We start from the raw sequence: 21,028 nt of genomic DNA on the forward strand, positions 1-21,028 counted from the left end.
CCTGAATAAACCCATGGACAGAGGAGCCTAGCAGGCTACAGTCAATGGGGCTGCAGAGTTGGACACAACTGAGCACACACACACAGCATTTAATATTTTATTTAATCTCCACAGAAATCATAAAAAAAAGTGGAGGTTAATGACATCATTATATAGATGTCAGAAATGAGATGACAAAAAGAGAGGTCACTCCTCTAGATTGCATCCTCAAGAGTGAACCAACTGAAATTCAGACAGACAAGTTTTAGTGACTATCCATTTAACTCATCTAGCTTATTTTCCAGAAATCTAGAGTACCAGCAAAGAAAGGAAAATAAACGTCTTGAGTGAAAACTAATTAGTATAACTGAATATCATTTTTCTCCAAAAGCTTCTTCAATTGGCAACAGAAAACAGTGGTTTTTCAGTTGCAAAGTCTTATCTGACTCTGCAGTCCCATGGACTGCAGCACACCAGGCTTCCCTGTCCTTCACTATCTCCCAGAATTTGCTCAGACTCATGTCCATTGAGGCAGTGATGTCATCCAATCATCTCATCCTTTTATATCCCCTTCTCCTCCTGCCCTTAATCTTTCCCAAAGTCACAAACTTTTACAATGAGTCAGCTGTTCGCATCAGGAGGCCAAAGGGTTGGAGCTTCACTTTCGGCATCTGTCCTTCCAATGAATATTCAGAGCTGGTATACTCTAGGATTGACTTGTTTGATCTTCTTGCTGTTCAAGGGCTCTTAAGAGTCTTCTCCAACATCACAATTCAAAGCAAAAATTCTTCCAGGCTCAGCCTTCTTTAAGGTCCAACTCTCATATCTGTACATGACTATCGGAAAAAATCATAGGTTTGACTTTTATGGACCTTTGTTGGGAAAGTGATTCCTCTGCTTTTTATTACACTAAGTTTGTCATAGCTTTTCTTCCAAGGAGCAAGTGTCTTTTAATTTTGTGGCTGTAGTCAACATCTGCAGGGATTTTGGAGCTCAAGAAAATAAAATCTGTCACTGTTTTCACTTTTTCCCCATCACCAACTCAATGGACATGAGTTTGAGCAAGCTCCAGGAATTGGTGATGGACAGGGAAGCCTGACATGCTGCAGTCCATGGGGTCACAAAGAGTCAGACACAACTAATCGACTGAACAGAACTGATGGGACTGGAAGCCATGATCTTAGTTTTCTGCATGCTGAGTTTTAAGCCAGCATTTTCACTCTCCTCTTCTACCCTTATCAAGAGGCTCTTTAGTTCCTCTTTGCTTTCTGCCATTAGGTTGATATCACCTGTATATCTGAGATCATTGACATTTGTCTCAACAATCTTGACTCCAGCTTGGGGTTCATCCAGCTCGGCGTATTGCATAATGTACTCTGCATAGAAGGTAAATAAGCAGGGTGACAATATACAGCCTTGACATATTCCTTTCCCAATTTTGAACTAGTCTGTTGTTCCATATCCTGTTCTAACTATTGCTTCTTGACCTGCATACAGGTTTTTCAGAATACAGGTAAGGTGGTCGGGTATTCCCATCTCTCTAAGAATTTTCCACAGTTTGTTGTGATCCACAGTCAAAGGCTTTAGTTAAGTCAATGAAGCAAAAAATTTTTTGTTTTTTCTGGAATTTGTTTGGTTTCTCTAAGATCCAGGAAATGTTGGCAATTTGGTCTATGGTTACTCTGCCATTTCTAAATCCAGTTTGTACATCTGAAATTGGAAAAAAAATATAAATCCCAGGGCAGGAAAAGGAAAATACCCTAGCTATGCCTTTAACTTCATTTCTCAATTTGTTCACATAATTCTTACAACTTCAGAACTGCCTTTCCTCATCAGAGCTTTATTTTTCATTATTTCAAATTTTTCTTCATGGCATTACTTTTGAATTTATCATTTTGTCTGTCTCTTCTAGTCCAATGCAAGCTCTATGAGGGCAAGGTATGGGAGTGTTTAATAATTTTTCCCTGTGACCTAGACTCACAACTGGAGCAGAGAAGCAACTCAACATATTTTTGAATACGTTATTGAATGAGTGAATAAATAGATGGATGAATGAATAATGAATGAACATTTTATAAATAGGGACTATGAATTTCTGAGAAATTAAGTAATTTGCACAAGTTACATCATTAATAATTCTATGATGAGATCTCTGACCTGTTTGCATACTGACCAATATCAAGTATACCCTGCCATCCTCCCAAGAATGACATGGCACTTGCAAACCTCTATCTAGCCAAGGAAATTGTCAGTAGCTTTCTGATATCCTACACAGTTCAAATGAATAAGGGTAAAGAGAGTGGCCCATGATGATTTCTTATCAAAATCATCATGATCTTTAGAAACTATGTCCAGGTCAGGCAAGGATTGATTCATGGAGGTAAATGAAAACAGTCTTACCAGAGCCCATTATATTAGTTCTTGAAATCCATTTACCAATATGTATTAAAATTCTTTAATGGGAACTTCCCTGGTGCTCCAGTGGTTAAGAATCTGTCTTCCAATGAAGAGGACATAGGTTCAATGCCAGGTCAGGAAACTAAGATCCCACAAGCCACAAAGCAACCAAGTCCATGCACCAAAACTACTGAACTGGTGGTGCACTCTAGAGCCCATGCTCCACAGCTAGAGAAAACTCACTTGCTCATCACAACAAAGACATGGGGCAGCCAAAAACAACAGCAAACAAACAAATAAAAAAACCTTTTTAATGGGTTCTCAAACTGTGATGCACTAATTTCACACCTGAAAATATATTCTAAAGCATAACTAAAAAAAAAAAAAAGATAGATATGTAGATTTATTTACAATCACAAATTTCTTTATGAAGAATCTAAATGCCAAATACTGTTACATCAATGAAATGTTTTGATGGCATGTGAAAAGTGTTATGAGTTAAAGTTAGTTGATTGAAAAATAACTGTAACTGTAAATAAAAAAGCATATGCATGCATTTGGGCTCAGTCGCTTCAGTCAGGTCTGAGTATTTGTGATCTTATGGAACATAGCCTGCCAGGCTCTTCTGTCCATGGGTTTCTCCAAGTAAGAATACTGGACTTGGGTATTATACTGACCCAGGATTAAACCCATGTCTCTTCTGTCTTTTATATCACAGGCAGATTCTTTACCACTGAGCCATCAGGGAAGCCCCCAAAAAGCCATTGATCACATATGAAATATTGGACTATGTAGCATTAATGGTCAATGTATGTGACAAATTTATAAGTACGGTACAGAAAAAGACTCTTAATTGCTATTACATGAGTTTTTAATGGGTATATTGCTTTATATAGATTTGCAAATAAAGCAGCATGAGACAAAAGCAAAATTAAGTAAATTAACAAAAATCACCTCTTGTCTAATCAATTTGTGGTTACTTTCAGTATATAATTTACTGAAGATATGATAACAACCAAATGTGAATTATCTTGCAAAATTATCAAATATGATTATGGATCAACATACAACCATGATTGGTTTGTACTGTAGATTGAATGCTTTGTCCCCTCAAAATTCATATGTTTAACCCTAATGGCATTGTATTTGGAGGTGAGAACTTGTGAAATTTATTAGGTCATGAGAGTGGAACCCTCATATTAAGATTAGTGTCTTTACAAAAGAGACCTCAGAGAGCTTTTTCTGTTGTTGCTTCTTGCCACGTGAAAGTGTTAGTCTCAGTCCTATCGGACTCTTTGTGACCCCATGAACTCTAGCCGCTAGGTTCCTCTGTCCATGAAATTCTCCAGGCAAGAATACTGGAGTGGGTTGCATTCCCTTCTTCAGGGGATTTTCCCAACCCAGAGATTGAACCCAGGTATCCTGCATTGCAGACAGATTCTTTACCATCTGAGCCACCAGGAAAGTCACGTAAAGTTACAGTGAAAAACTGCCATCTACAAATTAAAAAGCAAGTCTTCACCAGATACCAAATCAATCAAACCTTGATCTTGGATTTCCAGCCTCCAAAATGATGAGAAATAAAGTTCTGTTGTTTATAAGTCACTGGTATTTTATTACAGGAGTCCACATACTTATTTGCATCCTTTTAATTTTCCATCTAATTTGGTTTTTATTTACAAGTTCTACAGGTGAGTCTAGGGGGAAACTGCAGAAAAAAAAAATAATCAGGACATCTACATCATAAGATGAAGTTTTATGAAAAGAGTAGTTTCTTTTCTGTTTATCCTGTGAAACACATTCAATATTCCTGTTATACCCTGACACAGCAAAGTGGCTTGAGAAAGGATATTATATTAACAGCAAGTCAGACACTTTAAACATACAACAAAGAATAAATTTAGAAGAGCACATCTATTGAAATAATACCAGAAGAAATTGATAGATTGACAAGTGCAAATCAAATCCGACCTTTCAATGTCAGCAGAAGAAAAGAAGAAAGACTGTTATGAATCTTTAAACAGTATAATACCTAGAATGAGACAATCAGGGGGATTTGAGATACACTGTAGAATTCAGTGTTTTATTTCTTTTTCAATATATGCAATTACATATTTGAGCGTTATGACTGGAAGCAATAGATCATTAACTTACCTAGGATTACAAAAGGAGGACCATCTCAAGATAAGATATTAAAGCAGCTGATGCCAAAATAACAGCAGAAGCTCAAAAAGCATCTGCTTTTTATTAGGCAACTTGATTAGAGATACATATAAAATGACTTATAGGAAGATGCTGAAAAGGAAATGTTTTTCCTAGACAGCTACATTTTTGGATGTGTGCATCATTACTCTTTAGTACCATCTTTCTCTGCCCAGAGTGATAGGTGTGTCAGTGATGACTCAAGCCTGATTAATATTTTATTTCTCCTAGGAAATATCTGAAAATTCTGTTCAACCAATCAGACTGTGTGTACTCATTACTCCTTCAAATACTAATGCAGTCACATGGCTTTATTGAGTGCACACCGTAAACCAGGCTAAGTGCTGGGCAGAGGAAAGCAGAGACAAGAGAATAGCCCTGCCTTCACCGACTTTACAGTCTAGTGAGGAAGTCAGACAAGGAAGCAATTACAATAGAAGTAGATAGATGCTGAATAAAAAGCCATACGAGTATGAAGTGATACCCAACCTAATTTAGAGGAATCAGAAAAGTCTTCCTAGAAGAAGGGACAGCTGAGCTGAGAGTTTGAAGACAGCTTAACCTTGATAAGAAAAAGAAAAATTAAATGAGGGCATTTCTGGAAAAAATTTTTTTTTAATTAATTTCATGCTTTTGGAAATTTTCCCATGCCTTGACAGTTTTCCATAATTATAAATTATTTGAATTCCTTATTTCACTGTTTCCCCCTTACCTCTGTTCTCTCTAGTTTAATTCTTGGAGTCAGTTTCAAGCTGTGTGGAGAGAAATCTAGTAATAAGTAGGTTGTGGCAACAAGAAGTGGAATGTTGATATATCAACTAGCTTCTGGAAGCACAGACTGGGTTTCCTACCTTCAGAACTTCAGAACCAATCAAAAGATAGTGAGAACCAAACAGATGCAAACCTGGATTTGATCAGTTTAGGTGCCTGTATGTGTAACAGTAATAGTGACAAGCTGTATTTATGCAAGATATGAAGGAAGGGTTGAGAAGTTTACACCGATATCACAGTTTAGCTCAGAAGCTACTCTGTTTGGTAGATGATTATACATTAACCGAGGAGGCATTCAAGTACTGAGAACTGTGCTAGGGAAAAACAATGAAATAACACTGATAACACAGAGTGAGAAAGTGAAATATTGCAGAATATACTAGGAAAATCAAGTTGAGTATGCATAGAGTAAAAGAAGGCTCATAAGATTATGCTGAAGAATCTAAATCATGAAATCCTGTTTCTCACTTAATTCATTATCTTGAAGGCAGGGAGGAGACCCTAAATTATTATTTTTAAATAGATTACTGTGGATGATAAATTGGGACAGAATCAAGTAGGATTACCATGCTCTAGACACTTACAGTTATTGCTATAGTACCATGCCAGGAAAATGAACATCAAATTCCATAGTACCTATAAGACACTTATAATGCTAAGGTTTTCAGACAGAAACACTTTTTCTTAAGACATATCAAGCTTATTAACAGTATTTGCTGCAGTCATAACATGAAAACTCTATATCAGTTTTCAGAAAATTACTCCAGCATCAATGACATCTGTATCATGTGTGAATGCTGTCACTTTAGTCGTGTCCAACTCTGAGACCCTGTGGACTGTAGCCCACCAGGCTCCTCTGTCCATGGGATTTTCTAGACAAAAATACTGGAGTGGGTTGCCATTTCCTTCTTTAGGGGATATTCCCCATCTAGGGATCAAAACAGCATCTCTTATGCGGCCTGCATTGGCATGTGGGTTCGTTACCATTAGTGCCACCTGGGAAGCCTGGTATCTGCATCAGTTCCCAACTCAAATAATTGCAACATGAGTTTTGATTATTTGAATTTAATGAAAAGTATGTTAAATTTAACTTAATACGGAAAATATGATTGGTGTTTGTGGCTGAGGAGGGTATAGAAATACAAATTTTAGCTGTAGGGATCATGCTCTATTTCAACCTTAATTTTGTATAACTGCACCTGGGAGAAACACATTCACTTCTTTTAACTGACTTCAAATGATTACCTTCTTTGTTCTTAGTCTCTTTCTCATTATTTATGGCTCCTTAGTTATGTCTACCCGGAGAAGGCAATGACACTCTACTCCAGTACTCTTGCCTGTAAAATCCCATGGATGGAGGAGCCTGGTGGGCTGCCATCTATGGGGTCGCACAGAGTTGGACACGACTGAAGCGACTTAGCAGCAGCAGCATTTTTGTCTACCATTCTATTTAAAAAGAATTATTTCACATTGCTTGGCACAAGACAACAATATTTAAATTTTCTACTTCAATGCGTTCAACTTCAACTTTCCTAATTTAATTTTTTTCTGTTGACTCAAGAAGTGCCAGTAACCAAAATATCATATTATAATGAGGAACACTGTTTGAAAATTCTGCGTGAAGTTATCATGAAAAAAAGGGGAACAGTGAAGGCTTAAAAAAAGAGGACGCCATTAAAATATGATAAATACTTCAGTTGCCGTATATCACTATAAACTTGCATAAGGAGAACCTTCAGATTAATCCTCTGTTGAGGTGAATCTTTAACTTTTTCTTGTATCATTCACTCAGCTCATTTATTTTCTTTCTGTCACTGAGAGCCAGATCACTTCCCCAGGAAACTAGCATGTGAAGGTGTCTCATTATTTCCAGAGAGAACTCAGTATTAGCAAAATACATTGAAATAAAGGCATCCTGTCATATTGAACTAAATCTGAAAACATGAGCTCTTTATTAATGAAAATTATGGATTAAACTTTGATATTTAGAAATCATAGAACACTACTAGGAAGTTATATATTAATCAGCTGAAAAACTGTTTATTGATATCTATGCATGTGTGTGTTTATTAACATGTATATACTGCCAGTTACCAAAGAAATAACATTAGAGGAAAATAAAGCAAATTTTGTGAAAGACAAAGACTTACTTTCCTAACTCATCTTGACATCTATAAGAGATTAAATTCCTGTTCTTGGTGTGTGATCTAGTCAGTATCCTCCAGACTAAAAAGTTTGACTGATGCTTTTGTTGAGAAAAAAATCTTAATTTACTTGTTATTCCATCCAGACTGGGTATATTGTTTGTTAACCGAGTACATTATATGCATCAGGTGAAGGAGGGCATGGTGAGCACAGAGTTGGCAGATTCTAAGTCTCCAAGTTCTTCACGTTATAAAAAAGTAAAACCTCTTTTCCCCCCCCCCCCAGAGAAGCACTGGAAGGTTTCTTTTTAGAAACTCAGTAAAACATTTAGAGAGAATTGACTTCCAGTGTCAGATTCAAGACTACTATTAGAGCTTTCTTTCCAGCACTCCATAATTCTGAATTTTTTTCTTTATCTGAACCCATCTCCATGAACTTCTTAATAATCACAATTAATAATTTTGCTTATTTTTGCATACATTCATATATAGTTTATATTGTTTATATAGTTTATATATATAGTTTATGTTGTTATTTTCATCAGTTGTTTTTCTTAGAATTATTTTTTAGTTATGGTTTTGTTAAATCTAAATTCTACTTTTGCTATACATTTGTAGATAAATACTGATCATGAAAATATTTCTTAAAGAATATGTGAAATTATTTTTTAAGTAGTCTTTTTGTAATATTTGGAGAAATTTGAATCATAGTATTTGGTAAACTACATAATGAAGCTATGAATTAAAATCATATTACTAACTCTAACAAAATAATGGCTATATTCATTGAATTAGTTTACCTGTTAATTATTATTTTTAATTTCTCCATCTCAATTAGAAAATCCAGGTAAATAAAGACATGATTCCAAATTTCCTTTTTAAGTCAGTAAATCTTAGTAGAACATTGTGCCTCATTTATTTTTGTGTAGCTTTCATGTATTCATTTGTGGATTTCCTTTATACACATTGTTATACTCAGCTTGGTCACTTTTTTAATCCCCAAGGTCACAAAGATAAACAAGTCTTAGGTTTGGACCCTGAAAGCACAAAGTCTCATAGGGGTAGGCAAACACATAAACCAAGAATAGAAATGTGAGTTAGAAAAGATTGTGGAGATATATGCACAGATTTCCTTGAGAAGTCAGAACGAATAGTTTTGTATGATTTGAGGAAAATTTCAAGGTGGGTTCTCTTGAAGCTGGATCTTAAAAGAATGAATAGATATTCAGAGAAAAGAGTTGGAGGGACATACTAACAGGAAGAACAGCATTTTCAAAGGCAAAGAAACATCTGGACTTATCCCAAGGCCATCAGTGTCAGAGAGGATTGTAACAGCAAAGATAGGATCAGATTAAGAGTTAATAGACATCTATGTTTTCCTAGGGAATTTGTTTTTTTTCTTATAATCATAAACAAAGTTTTGCATTTTTATTATCTCATCTTTGCCAACAGTAGTATGAATATAACTTAATTTATCTAAATTTTGGTATCTTCATCTACTAATATAGAAATAGGCTTTTTCTTGCCTTGTAATGAATGATGGAAATTATATGAGCATGCTAAGCATGACTTATAAGTATAATTGCTCATGAAAGTTAGTTACATCACAATTTTCATCCTTATTGCAGAACTGCTAGTATCAAATCTGTTTTAAAATGATTATCCTAGGAATTAAGACAGATGACATTTAAAAGTAGGAAGTCAAACAGAAGTCTAATTCAGAAATATATACAGATGGAGTCAGAGTGTGAAATGAGAGTTTAGGATAAGAATGGCATGAATAGGAGGCTAATTCAAAGTAATAATAAAAATAACATTAGCTACCATTACTAAATGCAAGTTCATGAACTCTCCTGGACACTCTATATGTTATCTCATTAGCCTCCACAGCAATTTGCAGATAATATTTTTCTATTTTTTATGAAAAATGAAATAACATAGTTTGTGCATACTCTGTTGTGTCCTACTCTTTGTGATCCTATGGCCTACAGCATGCCAGGTGCCCCTGTCCACAGGATTCCCCAAGCAAGAGTACTGGAGTGGGTTACATTTTGTCCCCCAGGGATATGCCAGCCCCAGGGATTGAATCTGTGTTTCTAATGTGTCCTGCACTGGCAGGTGGATTCTTGACCATTAAGCCATCTGGGAAGCCCCCTAACATAGTTCACATAAGGTAAATACCCAACTGAGTATCAACGCCTCATTATTTTAACTTAAAAGTTATTTTATGGTGTGATGTTACCCAAATCACAACTTAGCAGACCCCAGCCATTATACCCCTTAAAAGAGCAATAATTAGATAGCTGTCTTTGAACAAAAACTACTCTGCGAGATCTCTTGAAATTACTTAAAAAGCTTCAGCAACATAGCAGAACAACAACAAGAAACATGAGAATAACGACACAAGAAGAGAAAGAATATAGCTTCAGTTTTATGCATCATCACATCCCCACAGCCACCATTGTTCAGTGCCAAGAAATTAGTAGCTAGAGAGAGTTTGCTTCAGTGAGAAAAGACGCATAGGATTCCCCAGTATTTTGTGCATCATGTGAAGGTCTCATTTCAGTTTCAGCACACCCAGATGGGCAAAGCTGAGACTACAGAGATGGCCAAGAACAGGAAAAGAAAGGACTATCCAGGACAGCCAGGCAATAGGAGTGGTCACAGTTTATAGTGACCTACTCTGTGAAACAAATACAGCAGATTTCGCTACTGAAGAAACTATCAGCAGGCATAGACACTCTGAAACCCCGCATAGAACAGTCTTCACCACACAGGTATTTGTGTTCACTGACATCAGACCCCTGAGTTCTTAGGGTTTCCTTCTGCCACCTCCACTGGAGCCAAGAAACACACTGGCAGCTAGCTCAGGTTTTGCAGCTGCATCAGTACAAAAAGCCAGCATAGACCCCTGCATCACTTAAGGAGCATCACTACAAACAAAGCTAGTGGAGGCAATGGAATTGCTCAGCTATGAAACGTTGTTGTTGAATCACGCAAAGACTCTAGAATGTTTGGCCTCCAGAGGAGAAGAATTTAATCCGGGGCCAGAGGCGAGTCTTGATCACTCAGAGCTTTTGTGTAATAAAGTCTTATTAAAGTATAAAGGAGATAGAGAAAGCTTCTGACATAGGCATCAGAAGGGGGAGAAAGAGTACCCCCCTGCTAGTCTTCAGCTGGATGTTATATAGTCACTCAGTTCAGTTCAGTCGTTCAGTCGTGTCCGACTCTATGACTCCATGAATCGCAGCACGCCAGGCCTCCCTGTTCATCACCAACTCCCGGAGTTCACTCAGACTCACGTTCATCGAGTCAGTGATGCCATCCAGCCATCTCATCCTCTGTCGTCCCCTTCTTTTCCTGCCCCTAGTCCCTCCCAGGATCAAAGTCTTTCCAATGAGTCAACTCTTCACATGAGGTGGCAAAAGTACTGGAGTTTAGCTTTAGCATCATTGCTTCCAAAGAAATACGAAGGCTGATCTCCTTCAGAATGGACTGGTTGGATCTCCTTGCAGTCCAAGGGACTCTCAAGATTCTTCTCCAACACCACAGTTCAAAAGCATCAATTCTTCGGCACTCAGCCTTCTTCACAGTCCAACTCTCACATCCATTCATGACCACTGGAAAAACCATAGCCTTAGTCGGCAAAGTAATGTCTCTGCTTTTGAATATGCTATCTAGGTTGGTCATAACTTTTCATCCAAGGAGTAAGCGTCTTTTAATTTCATGGCTGCAGTCACCATCTGCAGTGATTTTGGAGCCCCCCAAAATAAAGTCTGACACTTTTTCCACTGTTTCCCCATCTATTTTCCATGGAGTGATGGGACAGGATGCCATGATCTTCATTTTCTGAATGTTGAGCTTTAAGCCAACTTTTTCACTCTCCTCTTTCACTTTCATCAAGAGGCTTTTTAGCTCCCCTTCACTTTCTGCCATAAGGGTGGTGTCATCTGCATATCTGAGGTTATTGACATTTCTCCCGGCAATCTTGATTCCAGCTTGTGTTTCTTCCAGTCCAGCGTTTCTCATGATGTACTCTGCATAGAAGTTAAATAAGCAGGGTGACAATATACAGCCTTGATGTACTCCTTTTCCTTTTTGGAACCAGTCTGTTATTCCATGTCCAGTTCTAACTGGTGCTTCCTGTCCTGCATACAGATTTCTCAAGAGGCAAGTTAGGTGGTCTGGTATTCCCATCTCTTTCAGAATTTTCCACAGTTTATTGTGATCCACACAGTCAAAGGCTTTGGCATAGTCAAGAAAGCAGAAATATATGCTTTTCTGGAACTCTCTTGCTTTTTCCATGATCCAGCGGATGTTGGCAATCTGATCTCTGGTTCCTCTGCTTTTTCTAAAATCAGCTTGAACATCAGGAAGTTCACGGTTCACATATTGCTGAAGCCTGGCTTGGAGAATTTTGAGCATTACTTTACTAGTGTGTGAGATGAGTGCAACTGTGCAGTAGTTTGAGCATTCTTTAGCATTGCGTTTCCTTGGGATTGGAATGAAAACTGACGTCTTCCAGTCCTGTGGCCACTGCTGACTTTTCCACTAGCAGTCTGTTAATGAAAGAAAGGAATGTCTTAAAACTCAGAATGGCAGCAGGCCCCTCACCCATAAGATACATCTTGCCACCAAATGGTTCATCCTGGGCCATAAAATGATTAACTTGAATCTTGAAGAAGAGCAGATCACCATACAAATAGTTTCATTCATTTACATAGATTAGGAGAACAATATTTGAATATAACATACTGGTTTGTCAAGTAGATTTTGAGCCAAGAGGTGGAACCGACTTGAAGCCAGAGTTTGGGGTAAATGTATAGTACATTAGCATAGCTTAAGATAAACATTTTTATAAGAGAAATGTATTGGTCATCTCTAGGTGAAACCAGGTGTCATTTTGGCAATACAGTATTTTAAGAGAAACCTCCTTTTAAATTTGTATAAAGAAGGAAAAAATATCACTAGCTTTTTTCCTCCTGCTGCTTAAAAGAGGTAAAAATGTCTGAAACTTGTAGGCTATTTCCTCCGTTTGGAGACCTCTGGCCTTTTTGTCTGTTACCCTCTCATTCCCCACTTTTCTTTTAGGAGAATTATGCTGCCTAGGGAAAAGGGGTGTCATTTTCGTTCTATAACTGTTTCTGAGCTGACAAGGGGCGTTGCCCCTAAATTGGAGAGGCAACATATTTTCCTAATCTTCATATTGAGGATATCTGATCCAGGGTCCCCAAATGGTAGTTGCAGGAAGCTGCAGCAGTAGCAGGAGCTTGAGCAACCATTTGTAACTTAAAAGCTTTCATGCGGCTAGAAACAAATCTAGTTATACAGTTACAGATGTAGGGAGCAAACAGCAAAACCAAAACAATCAGAATTATCGTAATTAAGATAGTTGTGAGGCAATTGAGGCTTCAGGAGTATCTATGGCCCCAAACATCTTGTTCATGTGTTTAGTAAAATGAATTACATTTGTGTTCATATCAGGTATATGTGCACAGCATTGCACATGAATAATGGCACACGCTCCTCCTTGCTCAGCTGTCAGAATATCTAAAGCCAATCTGTTTTGTAAAACCACCTTTTTAATTTGTGCTTGTTCAGCATTAAGAGCTGAAATAGCCTTTTGAGAATCTTGTAATGTCTATTGAGTAAAATTAGTCAAAGTATCCACTCATAGCATAACATCTGTAGTTCCCAAAGAGGGAACAAACACTGCAGCCAAATAATCATACCGGTGAAATACAGACCTTGCCAACCGAGTTTTAAGGTGGGGTAAATTAGCAGGCTTTTCTGGAAGCTCTGAAAATATAAAGCTGTGAGTAAAGGCTAGACCGAGGGTTCATCTCCCTGTCCAACCAGGGGGAAGCCATGTCCATAGGTAAGAGCCACATATGTAATAAGTCCCGTTTGGAGCAAGCCAGTGTGACAGAGATATCCAGTCTCAATAAGTGCCTGGCCAGACAAAGGGAGAACTTGAACTGGGGTTGGAAAACAAGGGAATGATTATGTTGTATATTTTCTGAGGCAAAAATCTCAGCTGTTTTTAATCATTGTAATGAAGTTGTTGGCTAACTTTTTGGGGATGGCTCTGTTTGTTCTCAGTATATAGGGTCAGTAGGTATTAAACGTCTCTTTTTTCAGGAGTAGCCATATAACCTCTTCCCATATTTGATAAAAGTCAGGTAAAAAACCATTTAGTCTAGACCTATTTGTCTTATGTGTAGCAAAATAGTCATTGAACAGAGACAATTTATAATCAAAATTAAAAGTCACATTATGTCCACAATTAAAGTGCAGCTTGTTGCACCAGTCCATTTTAGGGTTGGTGGATGTCATCAGATGAAGAAGAGAGATCACATGTGATTGTTGTCGAAGGTATTCACAGACTTGGAGAAAGCCTTTTTCTTGAAGTGGAGATGTCCACCATGGGAAGCCTTCTACTGATGAAGAGGGGAGTGTTTCACAGACCCAGCGGTGAGACCAATTATGAAATGTTGTGTAGGAGTGAGCCCAGGACAGGAAGGCATTGTCTTGAGGATCAAATGGCAGACTCGGGATTTTTGGAGTCAGCAGAAGTAGGTTCACATAGATTATCAGGCCCATCTGAAAAGCACAAAGTCAGAGCATAGAAAGTAAAGACATAAAATGAAGTCACTAAGTTTTGGTCAGAGTGTCACCTCTTAACTCAAGTGTGATGTACCCACCAATTAATTTCTGGCACTTTGACAGCTATGGGAGAAGAAAGAATAACCTGGTAAAGGCCTTTCCAGAGGGACTCGAGGGATGGGCCCCAGATCCTAATGTTTTTATGAGGACCTCAGTTCCTGGCTCAAATAGAGGCTTGTTTGACTCGGAGGCTGGGTCAGGAGTCGTCTCCTGGAGTTCTGTTAGTGTCTGTTGAAAATCTGAGAGCTGAGTTACATAACTAATTGAGTTCAAGTCTTCAGTGTCTATAACAATATCTGTGTGTAAGAAAGGCTTCCATAAATATATTTAAAGGGGGACAATCCCTCCTTTTTTGGGGGCAGTTTGAGCCCTCATTAAAGCTATGGGTAGGACTTTAATCCAATTGTCCTGTGTCTCTTGAGCAAATGTCATTTGTGCAAATGTCTTTTGATAATGTCATTAGCTTTTTCAACCTTTTCTGAGGATTGGAGTCTCCAGGAACAGTGTAAGTGATATTTTATTCTTAAAACTTTAGATACCCCCTGAGTTACAGCAACTTTAAAGGATGAGCCATTGTCACTCTGAAGGCTCCGTGGCAGCCCAAACCTGGGGATAATTTCATGGGTTAAAATCTTTATAACTTCCTTAGCTGTTCACTACGACAGAGAAAAGCCTCAATCTATCTAGTAAAAGTATCTACCCAAACTTGTAAGCAAGAATATCTATTAGCTTTTGGTATATGAGTAAAATCAATTTCCCAGTCTTCTCCAGGATACTTTTCACTTCGTTGTAATCTAGATTTTGTTAGCTTTTCAGTCTTTGGGTTATTTTTCTGACAAACCTCACACCTATTGATAATATTTTTTAAAGTTTTTTATTACATTTTTATCTTTAAACAAACTAGAAGCCATTTGGTAAGTACTCTCTGCACCCAAATGAAAACTCTGATGTAAACCCTTAAGAATTTTCCACTGAGCATTTTCAGGAATCATTAATCGTCCATCCTCAGACTGTAACCATCTTTTATCAGTAATCTTTGTTCCTCATTTTTCATATCTTTCGAATTTTTCTTTGGTATGTTGTAGTTTTTCCTGTTCTTCAGGACCTGTCCAGATCAAAGGCGTCTGTAGTGAAGGGGTTTTGTAAAGTGTTTTTTTGGCTTGACAGTCAGCCAGCTGATTACCTTTGGCTACTTTACTCCCATCCCTGCTGTGCCTTTTGTAATGTATAACAGTCATTTTTTTTAGGACAATATATAGCAGCTAAAAGTCTCTCGATCTCTGAAACGTTTAATAGGTTTTCCTGTTGTTGTTTTAAACTCTTTTTTTTTTTCTTTTCGTATTGTAGCATGAACATGTAAAATCAAATAAGCATACTTAGAATCAGTGTATATATTTACCCTCTGTCCTTTGTTTAAGTCTAGAGTTCGGGTCAGAGTCACAAGCTCCACTAACTGAGCACTGGTTTCCTGGGAGATTTTGTTTCCAAAACCTGTTCAGCAGTCACCACAGCATAACCTGCTTTATGCTTTTCATCCTGAACAAAAGAACTGTCATCTGTAAATATTTCCATGTCAGGATTGTCTAATGGGGTATCCATTAGAGCTTTCTGAGCTGTATAGTTTAAAGTTAGTAATTGGGAACAATCGTGATCAAGTGTTTTATTTTTCTCTTCAGGAAGGAAAGTGGCAGGATTTAAATTTCCACAAACTTTGAGTTTAGTTATGGGTTCTTTTAATAACAATGACTGATATTTAAGAAGCCTACTGTCTGTCATCTAAATATTAACCTTAGAATTTAAGATTCCACTTACATCATGAGAAGTCAGTACAGTAAGGTTTTGTCTATTAATTATTTTTAAAGCTTTAGGTGTTAATAACGGAGAAGGGAATGGCACCCTCCTCCAGTACTTTTGCCTGGAAAATCCCACGGATGGAGGAGCCTGGTAGGCTGCAGTCCATGGGGTCGCTAGAGTTGGACATGACTGAGTGACTTCATTTTCACTTTTCACTTTCATGCACTGGAGAAGGAAATGGCAACCCACTACACTCCAGTGTTCTTGCCTGGAGAATCCCAGGGACAGGGAAACCTGGTGGGCTGCCGTCTATGGGGTCGCACAGAGTCGGACATGACTGAAGCAACTTAGCAGCAACAAGTGTTAATAAAGCCACTGTCCCAATTACTCTTGGGCAGTGGGACCACCCATGTGAAATTACACCTAATTTTCTGTTTAGATAAGTAATACACTGTTGGTGAGGCCCTCGGGGTTGTGTCAAAACTCTCAAGGCCATACCTTTTTTTTTAGTGACAAACAAATTAAATTTTGACCCTGTGGGCAAGCTCAGAGCTGGAGCTTGCAGGAGAGCAGTCTGAAGAACCTTAAAAGCCTTTTGTGTTTCTGGAGACCAAACCAGTTTGTCAGTTTGGGCCTGTTGAGTTTCAGCTATAAGTTTATATAAAGGCTGGGCAATTTCCCCATAACCCAGAATCCAAATGTGACAGTAATCTGTGATTTCCAAAATTCTTCTCAATTGTCTTAAAGTCATAGGTAGAGGATGATTTAGTATAGGTTTAATTTTCTCAGGGCATATGGCCCTAGTTCCTTCTGATATGATTAGGCCCAGATATCTAACCGATTGTTGACAAAGCTGAGCCTTTTTTCTTGATGTCTTGTAACCACAGCCTGCCAGTGGCTACAAAAAGTTTAAGAAATCTTTTGAGGCTCATGAACAAGCTTCTTCTATCACAGCACAGAGCAAAATATCATCTACATATTGTAACACCACCCCTTCAGAGCTATTAAAGTTTTGTAGATCCTGTGACAAACTTTGTCCAAATAAGTGAGGACTGTCACGAAATCCCTGGGGCAAAACTGTCCAGGTTAACTGAGAAGCTGGCTGTGTAGAGTCTTTAAAGGCAAATAGAAATTGACTTTTCTCTGCCACAGGCACTGAGTAGAAGGCATCTTTCAAGTCAATCACTGAGAAATATTTGGCTTGTTCAGGAATTTCAGACAATAGAGTATAAGCATTAGACACTACGGGGTGTAAAGGAACTACAGCCTCATTTATTATACGTAAATCTTGAACTAGTCTCCATTTATCATTTGATTTTTTTTTGTATCCAAAATAGGAGTGTTTTAAGGACATTACAGGGAACTAAGAGTCTCTTTTCCTTTAAAGTTTTGATGACGGCTTTTAACCCTTTTTTAGCCTCAGGTTTTAGTGGATACTGTTTCTTATGTGGAAATAAGTGTGGGTATTTGAGTTTGACAACTACAGGAATAGCATTTTGTGTTCGACCCGCAGATTTTCCATCAGCCCATACTCTAGGATTTACATTTCGTTTAACTAAAGGGAGAGAAAGGGAGGGCTCCATATTCATGAAAACAGAGGCATGGACCTTGCTCAGTATCAGTTCAGTTCAGTTAATTCGCTCAGTCCTGTCTGACTCTTTGCAACCTCATGAATCGCAGCATGCTAGTCATCCCTGTCCATCACCAACTCCCAGAGTTCACTCAGATTCACCTTCATCGAGTCAGTGATGCCATACAGCCATCTCATCCTCGGTCATTCCCTTCTCCTCCTGCCCCCCAATCCCTCCCAGCATTAAACACTTTTCCAATGAGTCAACTCTTCACATGAGGTGGGCAAAGTACTGGAGCTTCAGCTTTAGCATCATTCCTACCAAAGAAAACCCAGGGCTGATCTCCTTCAGAATGGACTGGTTGGATCTCCTAGCAGTCCAAGGGCCTCTCAAGAGTCTTCTCCAACACCACAGTTTGAAAGCATCAATTCTTCGGTGTTCAGCTTTCTTCACAGTATGACTCTCACATCCATACATGACTACTGGAAAAACCATAGCCTTGACTAGACAGGCCTTAGTCGGCAAAGTAATGTCTCTGCTTTCGAATATGCTATCTAGGTTGGTCATAATTTTTCTTCCAAGGAGTAAGCGTCTTTTAATTTCATGGCTGCAGTCACCATCTGCAATGATTTTGGAGCTTCCCAAAATAAAGTCTGACACTGTTTCCACTGTTTCCCCATCTATTTCCCATGAAGTGATGGGACCAGAGGCCAAGATCTTCGTTTTCTGAATGTTGAGCTTTAAGCCAACTTTCTCACTCTCTTCTTTCACTCTCATCAAGAGGCTTTTTAGCTCCTCTTCACTTTCTGCCATAAGGGTAGTGTCATCTGCATATCTGAGGTTATTGACATTTCTCCCAGCAATCTTGATTCCATCATGTGTTTCTTCCAGTACAGTGTTTCTCATGATGTACTCTGCATAGAAGTTAAATAAGCAGGGTGACAATATACAGCCTTGAGGTACTCCTTTTCTTATTTGGAACCAGTCTGTTATTCCATGTCCAGTTTTAACTGTTGCTTCCTGGCCTGCATGCAGACTTCTCAAGAGGCAGGTCAGGTGGTCTGGTATTCCCATCTCTCTCAGAATTTTCCACAGTTTATTGTTATCCACACAGTCAAAGGCTTTGGCATAGTCAATAAAGCAGAAATAGATGTTTTTCTGGAACTCTCTTGCTTTTTTGATGATCCAGCAGATGTTGGCAACTTGATCTCTGCTTCCTCTGCCTTTTCTAAAACCAGCTTGAACATCAGGAAGTTCATTGTTCACGTATTGCTGAAGCCTGGCTTGGAGAATTTTGAGCAATACTTTACTAGCCTATGAGATGAGTGCAACTGTGCGGTAGTTTGAGCATTCTTTTGCATTGCCTTTCTTTGGAATTGGAATGAAGACTGACCTTTTCCAGTCCTGTGGCCACTGCTGAGTTTTCCAAATTTGCTGGCATATTGAATGCAGCACTCTCACAGCCTCATCTTTCAGGATTTGAAATAGCTCAACTGGAATTCCATCACCTCCACTAGCTTTGATCATAGTGTTGCTTTCTAAGGCCCACTTGACTTCACATTCCAGGATGTCTGGCTCTAGATGAGTGATCACATCATCGTGATTATCTAGGTCATGAAGGGCTTTTTTGTACAGTTCTTCTGTGTATTCTTGTCAGCTCTTAATATCTTCTGCTTCTGTTAGGTCCATACCATTTCTGGCCTTTATTGACCCCATCTTTGCATGAAATGTTCCCTTGGTATCTCTAATTTTCTTGAAGTAATCTCTAGTCTTTCCCATTCTGTTCTTTTCCTCTATTTCTTTGCATTGATCTCTGAAGAAGGCTTTCTTATCTCTTCTTGCTATTCTTCGGAACTCTGCATTCAGATGCTTATATCTTTCATTTTCTCCTTTCCCTTTGGCTTCTCTTCTATTCACAGCTATTTCTAAGGCCTCCCCAGACAGCCATTTTGCTCTTTTGCTTTTCTTTTCCATGGGGATGGTCTTGATCCCTGTCTCCTGTACAATGTCACGAACCTCATTCCATAGTTCATCAGGCACTCTATCTATAGATCTAGGCCCTTTCTCACTTCCACTGTATAATCATAAGGGATTTGATTTAAGTCATACCTGAATGGTCTAGCAGTTTTCCCTACCTCCTTCAATTTAAGTCTGAATTTGGTAATAAGGAGTTCATGATCTGAGACACAGTCAGCTCCTGGTCTTATTTTTGTTGACTGTATAGATCTTCTCCATCTTTGGCTGCAGAGAATGTAATCAATTTGATTTTTGTGTTGACCGTCTGGTGATGTCCATGTGTAGCGTCTTCTCTTGTGTTGTTGGAAGAGGGTGTTTGCTATGACCAGTGCATTCTCTTGGCAAAACTCTATTAGTCTTTGCACTGTTTCAGTCCATATCCCAAGGCCAAATTTGCCTGTTACTCCAGGTGTTTCTTGACTTCCTACTTTTGCATTCCAGTCCCTTATAATGAAAAGGACATCTTTTTTGGGTGTTAGTTCTAAAAGGTCTTGTAGGTCTTCATAGAACCATTCAACTTCAGCTCCTTCAGCATTACTGGTTGGGGCATAGACCTGGATTACCATGATATTGAATGGTTTGCCTTGGAGATGAACAGAGATCATTCTGTCATTTTTGAGATTGCATCCAAGTACTGCATTTCGGACTCTTTTGTTGACCATGGCAGCTACTCCATTTCTTCTGAGGGATTCCTGCCCACAGTAGTAGATATAACGGTCATCTGAGTTAAATTCACCCATTCCAGTCCATTTTAGTTTGCTGATTCCTAGAATGTCGACGTTCACTCTTGCCGTCTCTTGTTTGACCACTTCCAATTTGCCTTGATTCATGGACCTGACATTCCAGGTTCCTATGCAATGTTGTTCTTTTCAGCATCGGACCTTGCTTCTATCACCAGTCACATCCACAGCTGGGTATTGTTTTTGCTTTGGCTCAGTCCCTTCATTCTTTCTGGAGTTATTTCTCCACTGATCTCCAGTAGCCTATTGGGCACCTACTGACCTGGGGAGTTCCTCTTTCAGGATCCTATCATTTTGCCTTTTCATACTGTTCATGGGGTTCTCAAGGCAAGAATACTGAAGTGGTTTGCCATTCCCTTCTCCAGTGGACCACATTCTGTCAGACCTCTCCCCCATAACCCGCACACCCTGGTTTGCCCCATGGGCATGGCTTAGTTTCATTCAGTTAGCCAAGGCTGTGTGGCTGGATGGCATCACAGACTCAATGGATGTGACTCTGAGTGAACTACGGGAGATGGTGATGGACAGGGAGGCCTAGCATGCTGCGATTCATGGGGTCGCAAAGAGTCAGACACGACTGAACGACTGAACTGAACTGAACTGTAGTCCTAGTGTGATTGGATTGACTAGTTTTCTGTGAGTATGGTTTCAGTGTGTCTGCCCTCTGATGCCCTCTTGCAACACCTACCATCTTACTTGGGTCTCTTACCGTGGGCATGGTCTATCACTTCATGGCTGTTCCAGCAAA

This window comes from Capra hircus, chromosome 2 (assembly GCF_001704415.2).
Source record: "Capra hircus breed San Clemente chromosome 2, ASM170441v1, whole genome shotgun sequence".
Classification (NCBI taxonomy): Eukaryota; Metazoa; Chordata; class Mammalia; order Artiodactyla; family Bovidae; genus Capra; species Capra hircus.